The following is an 8,123-nucleotide window of genomic DNA, read 5'->3' as shown; positions in this document are numbered from 1 at the left end:
CTAGCAATAAACCGTAGCACAAGCTGAGGCAGCTAGGAGAGTAATCCTATGTAATCAGCTTCCCCAAACAGCTCAAGGCACTTCGTTCTGGATTCATCCACTATCCATCTAAGGATGTTTTTATTAAATTGCTCTTTCTCTTATATGGAGAATCCTGCATTCACCTGAGAATTAGTAACCTTCCTTAATAACGTTATTTTACTTCACATTGTGTCTTCTCTTGAATGTCGGAACTGATTTTTATTACTGTGGTGAGTACAACTTCATCTCAGCCTGAGAACAGCAGCTCCCCCAATATCTGTGTGGAAGAGACAAGCTCCCCTATTATGAAGATGACTTATGTCTTGGCTGTGGCTTAATAGTTACTTTAGTGAAGCTAGCTGAACACTTGTATCCATGTGTGCCACACTCCTGCAACTCTGATGTTTGAACAGTGAGATGGCTTTTCCTGTTGTGGCTACCTCTTGCTCTTCTGTGACTTTGATTTGCACTACACCTACAGCAATATGAAAAGAAATGCTAATGGTGGGAACAGGAGTTGGCTCAGTGGGCTGGAAGATCTGAACACCAATGGGTGCACCAAGATGAGAGTATCCCCTGAACATCACTATATGTGGCCTCAAAACCGAAAGCAAAATATATGCTAATGACTTAAACTAAATATGAATGCGTTTTTATCTTTCACTATAGGTCAACTGCAATTGCACCTCACATTTGATGTGGAGACATATGCATGTTTTATAGCAATATCTAAAGTAGTATAAAAATATATTTACATATTTACTAGATTTATGGAAAGACAAAAACTATAGTAATAATTGCCTCTTCACCTGACAAAACTTTTTTAATAAAAATTCAAATATGTTTCCCTGTAGGATAATAATTTGTTTCCCCCTTTCCCTATTCAGTTAATTTTACACATATATAGCTGTGATCATTCTTGCAATTCTTTAATATTGTAAATCAAGTATGTCAATATTTTAAAATTATTTTAAAAGGTATTGCATGTAGAGAGATAGTTCAGCAGATAAAACACTTGCCTTGCACACGGCTGACCGGGATTTGATTTTCAGCACCAAAATATGCCCCACCCCCAATCCCCATGAGTAGTTATTCCTGAGTGCAGAGCCAGGAGTAAGGCCTGAGTACCAGGTATGACCCTAAAATCCAAAAAATAAAGAGAGACATAGGTGTTCAGTAAAAATTTGCAAATAAGTAATTTTATATACATATTTTAATGTTTATATTAAGATTGTGACGTTGGTATTAAAATGTTATTCTAATGGCATTGGCAAAATTGTGGCATAGGGAAGGAAATGGTTTTTTCAGTACACTGAAACAAAGAATAAGCTAACTGGCAATAAATTCCAGAATAAACATTTTAAATGCTGGAATCCAATAAAAATTAATGTCCAGGCCTGAGTAGATGACTCAAAGAGTTGGAAACATACTAGGAAATTATGATGAAGACAAAGCCAGAAAGATAGTGCAATGGGTAGGAGGCTTACCTTGCAATGGCCAGCCTGGGTTCCATTCCTGGCACCCCATATGCTCCCCTGAGCCCACCACAAGTTATTCTTGAATGCAGAGATAGGAAAAAATGCTGAAAACAACTGGGTGCAACCCAAAACACAAAATAGAATAAATTTTTAAAAAGGAAATGATGCTTTTATAATCTTTTATAAGCTATATAAAGTAGTCAGGCTTGTAAAATCAGATGCAGAATTATTGTTTCCAGGAAATTCATATGGGGAATGGGATTATTGAAATGTTTAATATTAATATACCTATTTTTGGTTATTTTATTTTCATAATATCCCTATTAAGGGATTCGCTTTGACATTTTTTTAAAAAAATTTTTATTAGTGAAACACCATGTGGTACAGTTGTAGACTTACCAATTTTTGTGCTTGGGTTCCAGTTATACAATGATCCAGTACCCATCCCTCTACCAGTGCCCATTCTCCACCACCACTGATCCCAGTATCCCTCCCACCCACCCCCCCCATTTACCCAGCCCACCCCGCTCTCTGGCAGGGCATTCCCTTTTTTTCTCGCTCTCCTTTTGGGTGCTGTCGTTTGTAAAATAGACATTGAGTGGCAATCATGTTCGGTTCATAGTCTACTTTCACCATGCATCTCCCATCCTGGGAGGATCCTCCCAACACACTTTATTTGGTGCTCCCTTCACTATTTGAGCTGCCATTTCCCCTAGCATGTGCCTCCAAGCCATGGAGTAAACCTCCTGGTACTTATCTCGGCTATCCTTAAGTGTCAGTCTCCTATTTTGTTACTTTATGTTCCCCAGATGAGTGCAATCTTTCTGCCTGTCCCTCTCTTTCTGACTCATTTCTTTGGCATTTTTAAAGTTCTAGAAAACGGCATCATGACAGTGTGAATATACATCATTATTTTTAATTATAATTATTGCTAAGATAGGCTGGAGACATAGTAATGGGTTTAAAGTGATTGTCTTCCAGTCAACCTGAATTTGATCCCCAGAACCACGTGTAGTTCCCTGAGCAGAGTCAGGAGTAAGCTTTTGAGAACTTCCACTTGAATGCTGGAATCCAATAAAAATTAATTTCCAGGCCTGAGTAGTGTAGGCCCCAGAAACAAACAAACATATAAAGAAAAGTTTATTGTGATGATAATTTAATGTTGTATTTGACTTCCTAGTGCTGGATAACAAAATTTAATGTCTCTTGTGTGTGAAAGATGTGTTCTAGCACTGAGTTATATCTCTGACTCTCTTTGGTGTTTAGAAGCATATTTAAAAATATTCAAGAACCAGGGCAATATTTAAAGATAAAAAGTCGATAAATTATAATAAATGATTTTTTAGACATTTTTACTTATCTTACTGTAACATGCCACTCCCCAATTCATTGGTGGCTCTGGATTAAATAATTCACATGTCTGGTATGGCTTGCTCATGTAAGAGCAATACATTCCTTGTTTTCAAAGAACACTGACTGCCAGTTTGAACTTATCTAACAAAAACTTATTTGAACTTATTTTTAAAAAGTTATCTGACAAATACGTTAAGGTGTAGCCTTTTGCTCTACCTCCTTCAAAAACTTCTCAAGGTTGAAGAAACTTCCCTGGTATTTTTATCAAAAGTAATTCATAGCACATATAAGGCATCAACTACAGCCAGAGAAGAAGAAAACACCCAAAGTCTGCAAGGTAAATCTGACATACAAGCTACTTTTTTTTCCTTTTTGGGTCATACCCAACGATGCCCAGGGGTTGCTCCTGGCTCTGCACTCAGGAATTACTCCTGACAGTGCTTGGGGGACCGTATGGGATGCCGGGGATTGAGCACGGGTTGGCCGCGTGCAAGGCAAACAGCCTACACATTGTACTATCACTTCGGCCCACAAGCTACTTTTTTTTAAACCAAAATCACTCAGACTGCACTCTCTCCCTCTCCCTCTCCCTCTTCCAAAGGAAAAGAAGAACGATCATCAATGGTAAAAGGCAGTTTCAAAAGCATCATCTAGAACAGGTTTCGCGCTCAGGAGAGGATGCTCTGTTTCCTTTTGATGGTTTAAGGTGATGTCTAGTAACAAACTTTACTTAGTAACAAACTATAGAAATGACCCCAGTCAGTAGAGTCTTCAAGAGCTACTTTGAGTAATAAAATATTGGAAATGATCTAACTTAAACTGTTGGCTCTAGAATGACATGTACATGACCAGAACTAAAAGCGTAGCCATAAAAGATGCAATAAGACCTTGGGGTTCAGAACTCTGTTTTATTTTAAGGCTGACCATAAGTAAGAAGTGAAACCTAAACCAGGGTGATTAATGTCCAGAGTAAATGTTGAAATAGTGTCTCAATCAATGTCCAAAATATAGGTGAGGTTCTTTTTGTTTTTGCTGCTTGTTTTGTTTATTTTTTAATACTTTAGAAATGCTTGCCCCCTTTCACTGGCCTTGGGATTTTCAGTAAATATACACCAAGTCACTGGCTAGCCAGTAAGCTAATACTGACAATGAATATACAAAATCATAAATATAGAAAAAATAGGCACTTGCTAAGTAAATATAGTATACAACAGGAGAACAACTTACAAAGAGTAATATAAGAAAGTTGAAGTGGTTAAATTAAGTAAAGTAAGTAAAGGCCCACCCGTTGTTCATCGATTTGCTCGAGCGGGCCCAGTAACATCTCCATTGGAGACTTTGTTGTTACTGTGTTTGGCATATCGAATACGTCACGGGGAGCTTGCTGGGCTCTGCCGTGCGGGCGAGATACTCTCGGTAGCTTGCCGGGCTCTCCGAGAGGGGCGGAGGAATCGAACTCGGGTCGGCCATGTTGGTTGCGTGCAAGGCAAACGCCCTACCGTATAAACTTCAAGGAAAGATTATAGATTGGTAAAAACATGCCAAGTAATCATAAGCATATTTAACTAAAACATATAAATCAAAAGGTTAATTTAGGTGGGGGGGTTTGTGCCACATCTGGCAGTGCTAAGCGTTTATACCTGGCTCCATGATCAGCGATTACTTATTCAAAAATTTGACATGAAAGAAGCTGAAGAGATTTTTTTTATTAAAAAAATTTTAATAGTGAGACATCATGAGGTACAGTTGCAGATTTACACATTTTTGTGCTTGGGTTTCTTTCAATTATACAATGATCAAATACCCATCCCTCCACCGGTGCCCATTTCCCACCACCATGGATCCCAGTATCCCTCCCACTCCCCATACTCCCCATTCCACCCTGCCTCTGTGGCAGGGCATTCCCTTTTGTTCTCTTGAAGAGATTTTTTTAATTAAAGTAAATCAGAAGAAAAGCATTGTACATTTTCAACTCATGTAGTAGTCAATATAAGTATATAAAATCTCTGATCAAAATAGTCAAGCCAGTAGATTTTGATAATATATATCAGGTTACTTGAGGACAAGAGGGTAGGGGGAGGAAGGTAATATCAAGGTAATATCAAGGGTGTAAAAAATTAAAAATACATAGTGGGACTGGAGAAAGCCTTGCTTGCATGCAGCTATCATGGGTTTTATCCCTGTACCTCATATTATGCTCTCACCTCTGTCAGGATGATCCCGGAGTTCAGAGCTGAGAGTAAGCTCTGAGAACTGTTGGGAGTGACCCAAGTCCCGTTCCAAATAAAAATGCATATTTAAGTTATATGAAGTGGACAATAACTCTACATCAGTATTCAAAATCCTCCTAACAAAGTATGGGTGACACAGTATAGAGAGCGTGGGCACCAATGACTCACAGAAGCTTTCTGAGGGTGGGTGGTCCTGAGCAGAAGGCCCTCAGCATGAATGTTCTGTGAGAAAGTTTTGCCACTAAGAGAAAATGATGACTGGGGGATTTGAACACACACAGTGACCTACCTGAACTAGGCCAATGCTTCTCCCACAGTTCATACCAGTGATCAGCAGCTGCCAATTATATTTCCCCTTTACACCCTGGACTGGCGTGATAGCACAACAGGTAGGGCATTTGCCTTGCACGCAGCTGACCCGGGTTTGATTCCTTCGCCCCTCTCGTAGAACCTGGCAAGCTACCGAAAGTATCCCACCTGCACTGCAGAGCCTGGCAAGCTCCCTGTGGCGTATTCGATATGCTGAAAACAATAACAACAAGTCTCACAATGAAGACGTTACTGGTGTTCACTTTAGCAAATCGATGAACAACGGGAGGACAGTTCTACATTGGTACACCCTATAAGATCCTTTTCTTGAACCAAGCCCAACCATATTATGCCAATAGTTCATTAGCCCCTACTCAAATCAGCATTCACCCCCCCCCCCCCGAAAAAGTAGTGGTGAACTGTGAGCACAAGCAGCAATGAAATCCTAATCAAAAAGTAACAGTAAGTTCAGGCCAAAGAATACATTTCCTGAATCAGCACAAGAGACTTCATATAAATATACAGAAGCACCGAATTGGAAGGAGATATCCTTGATGGGGAAAGAAGGGACGACCACACACCAAGCACCTCCAGAGACCTTCCTGGCTGTGCAATGGGGACACTGATAGTGCATTGGAAAGAACCACCTCCAGCCTACCACAGGCACCATGGGGAAATAGCACAGAACCCCACTAAGAAGAGTGGTTGAAGATAGAAACCTGAAGCCTCAACAAGAATACTCACATATATAATCTCTCAGCAAAAGAATGTAAAGATTAAATGGTGAGGATGTTTAGTGAGCTCAAAGAAACAGTAGAATGTGAATTCAGTAAAAAATAGAATAATATGAGAGAAACAGTGGAATGGACAGCCAATGTAATACAGAAAGATATGCAAGCACAAATAAGAAAACTGCTAAAATAAATGTTATTAATATAAAGATCGGTATATGAAATTAAATACTCAATGTATGCCCTCAATAGTAGAGTGACAGCAGCTAAAGACAGAATCCGTGAGCTTGAAAAGGTGAGAAGCGGGTCTTCTTCCCCTCCTAGGTCAGTTAACCTGCCACTATTCGAACCTGGGACTTGGCTTTCGCTGCACAGGCGCCCCGTGCGTCCTCTAGGACACTGGGACAATAGCCGACCTGAGCCTCTTCATCTTCGTCCCCAACACGGTGCTGGTGTTCTTTCCCTCCCAGGTCAGTTAACCCACCACTATTCAAAGCCAGGACTTGGCTTTCGCCGTGCAGGCACCCCAGGTTTCCTTTAGGACCCTGGGATCAAAGCAGCTCTGAACCTCTTCCTCTTGTCCCCAACAAAGTGCCAGTCATATTCCCCTCCCAGCTAGTACCCCCCCAACACACACCAGGTTCCAGCGGGGGCGTGACATCTTCAAAAGTAGGCGTGACTTCAGCAGAAGTGGGCGTGGTATAATTTTAGGCAGGCCAATCTCACACAGCCGCAGATACTCATACCAAGAAATCTAGTGTGACATCTCAGTTCCCATACCTACACACCAACATGAAGAAACAACGCAAATACCCACCACCTGGGGACAAAGATGAAAAGAGGCCAGAAGACTCAGTAGGTGCTACTTCCCTAAAGGTCCTCTCAGAGAAAGAATTCAGATATGAAGTCATGAAGATGTTCAATGATCTCAATGAAACAGTCAGACAGATATCCAGTAATATGACAGAAACGATAAAGAAATTACGGGAATAAATGAGAGCAGAAATGTCACACATAAAAGATTTTGTAGATGAAATAAAAAACTCCATCTGTGCCCTCAACAGTAGAATTACCACAGCTGAGGACAGAATCAGTGAGCTGGAAGATCAGCTGCACCAAGTCAATAGATAACAACAAACAATGGCAAGAGACCTCAAAATAGCTCTAGAGAAGATCAAAATCCTAGGAGATGATTCCAAGAGGAACAACATTAGAATCATTGGAGTGCCAGGTCAGGGAAACAATCCCAGTGAAAAAAACCACAGTTAAACAAATCATTGCTGAAAAGTTCCCAGAGCTCGACAATACACCCATTCAGATTCAAGGATCCCCAAGGGTACCAGCTAAAAGAGACCCTAACAAAAACATTACAAGAAATATCAAAGTTAGAATGATGGATGCTGCGGATAGAGACACAATACAGCAAGCAGCAAGGTCAACAAAGGAAATCACATACAAAGGAGCAGCCCTTAGATTCAAAGCAAACCTATCAGAGGAAACCCTCCAAGCCCGAAAGCAATGGTGGAATATAGTGAAAAAACTCACTGAAATGAAGGCTTCACCAAGAATACTCTATCCGACTAAATTCTCACTCAAACTCCAAGGAAATGAACACTATTTTCTAGATAAACAGCAGCTCAGGAACTACATAGACTCAAAACCAAACCTAAAAGAAGGGCAAAAGGGGCTGCTATAAGACAAAACCAAACCTACAAGCACAACAGACCCTTACAGAAAGATGACACAAAACCCCGTAACAATAATCTCTCTCAACGTCAACGTTTAAATTCACCAATTAAGAGACACAGAGTGGCAAAATGGATTCAGAGACAGAACCCAACATTCTGCTGCCTACAATAAACTCATCTGATCAGTCAGAGCAAACACAGACTCAAGGTTAAAGGATGGAAAACAATCCTGCAAGCAAACAGCTCCCTCAAAAAACTAGGGTGGACATACTACTATTTAACAACATCAATTTCAGGTTGAAAAAGGTTAGA

The 8,123-nt window shown here is 40.4% G+C and overlaps 1 non-coding gene across 1 annotated transcript; it reads right to left on the bottom strand.

Annotated features, from left to right (window-relative positions):
* Positions 1 to 3,407: 3,407 nt before the first annotated feature.
* On the bottom strand, positions 3,408 to 3,624 carry LOC130034331 (small nucleolar RNA U3). The gene has a single exon (XR_008794097.1). It is a non-coding gene; the product is annotated as a small nucleolar RNA U3 (small nucleolar RNA).
* Between the last annotated feature and the right edge of the window lie 4,499 nt (positions 3,625 to 8,123).

This window comes from Sorex fumeus, unplaced genomic scaffold, assembly GCF_029834395.1.
Source record: "Sorex fumeus unplaced genomic scaffold, SorFum_2.1 ptg000058l, whole genome shotgun sequence".
NCBI lineage: Eukaryota > Metazoa > Chordata > Mammalia > Eulipotyphla > Soricidae > Sorex > Sorex fumeus.
The sequence above is the reverse complement of the archived record's forward strand: the minus strand, read 5'-3'. Positions and strand labels throughout refer to the sequence as shown.